The 1,669-nt window shown below is 36.6% G+C and overlaps 1 non-coding gene across 1 annotated transcript; it reads right to left on the bottom strand.

The window, feature by feature from the left end:
- Positions 1 to 707: 707 nt before the first annotated feature.
- Positions 708 to 814, bottom strand: LOC136207679 (small nucleolar RNA R71). The gene has a single exon (XR_010676808.1). It is a non-coding gene; the product is annotated as a small nucleolar RNA R71 (small nucleolar RNA).
- Positions 815 to 1,669: the final 855 nt, after the last annotated feature.

Genomic DNA, 1,669 nt, shown 5'->3' with positions numbered 1-1,669 from the left:
AGTTTTTGGCGCCGTTGCCGGGGAACGCCAAAATTTTTGACAAAATTTTAAATTTTTCGTGTTTTATTTCGAATCTAGGTTTAAACATACTTATTTTAATTTTTTTTAATTTAATAATTTTCATTTACTAATTTATTTATTTTTCAAATTCTGTTTTGTAGGTAGTTTCGGTTCGTGTAAGATTTCGGGTTCATGCGCAGTTCTCGAAGTTCAGGCATTGTACCAGACCCTATAGACCCAGAAATTGAGAAAACCATTAGGAAGAACAAGAAAAACAAGAAAAACAAAAATAAGACTCCAGTAAAAACATTTACCGAGCCAGAAAAAAATGGCAGACCCACCAACACTTATGGATTACGCTAGGCCAGGTGTGGCCGGTGTGACCAATAGTATCGTTAGACCCAGAATCACCGCAAACCAATTTAAAATTAAGCCAGCTTTGCTTAATATGTTGCAAAATAATGTAACATTTTACGGGTTACCTAACGAAAATCCTAACACCCCATTTAACAAATTTCCTTGAAATTTGTGACACTTTTAAAATCCCAGATGTGACTGCAGAAGCAATCAAACTTCGCCTCTTTCTTTTCACTTTGAAGGATAGAGCCAAAGAATGGTTAACTTCTATGCCAGCCGCAACTTTTGCCACTTGGGAACAATTAGCCCAAGCATTTTTATCTAAATATTTTCCTTTAGCAAAAACCGCAAGAGTCATAAAGGAGTTAACATCTTTTTCTCAAAATGATAATGAGACTCTTTATGAAACTTGGGAACGTTTTAAAGAACTTCAACGTTTATGCCCACACCACCAATTACCCGCTGAACTTTTAATGCAAACATTTTACAATGGACTAAATCCTACAACTAGGGGTTCATTAGATGCTATGTCGGGAGGGCTATTTATGAAGAAAACATCAGTCCAAGCGAGAGAACTTTTGGAGGAAATGGCAATCAACAACAGTATGTGGCATGCGGAACGTGGACATATGCCGGTAGCAAAACCATCATCCTCAACCACACCATCAGTTAAAGGTATTGTTGAACTTGATCCACTCGCGATGCTACAAGCCCAATTTTCTGCTCTATCGCACAAAATTGACAAATTTATGGCACCACGCGATACCAATGGTAATCCAATCCAAACGGATGTGGATTACGAAAATATGAGTGAGATCGAACATGTAAATTTTGTCCAAGGGCAAAACCAAACTAATAATCCTTATTCTAATACTTATAATTCTGGATGGAGGAATCATCCTAACTTTAACTGGAAAGATAACAATAACAATAATGCAAGTGCTAATCAAAATCGTACCACTAATTATCAAAATCAGTCAAGAGATACGATTAGCACTTTATCTTCTAAAATCGACAAGTTTATAGATGCTATCAGTGGAAAAATAAGTAATCACGATGATGGTTTTAAACGGATCGAAAATAAATTCGATCAGCTTATTAAAAACCACTCATCTAGCATCCATAATTTGGAGGTTCAAATTGGTCAACTTGCTAAATCAATTCCATCTCGAAAAGAGGGAAGTCTTCCCAGCCATACGGAAGAAAATCCGAAAGAGCAGGTGAAGGCTATCACTCTTCGTTCAGGGAAAAATTATCAAGGGCCTGAAATGCCCAAAGATGCAACATTACCAGGAACTGATTTATCAAAATC

Source organism: Euphorbia lathyris, chromosome 9 (assembly GCF_963576675.1).
Source record: "Euphorbia lathyris chromosome 9, ddEupLath1.1, whole genome shotgun sequence".
NCBI classification, from domain to species: Eukaryota; Viridiplantae; Streptophyta; class Magnoliopsida; order Malpighiales; family Euphorbiaceae; genus Euphorbia; species Euphorbia lathyris.
This window is presented reverse-complemented; position numbering and strand designations above follow the sequence as displayed.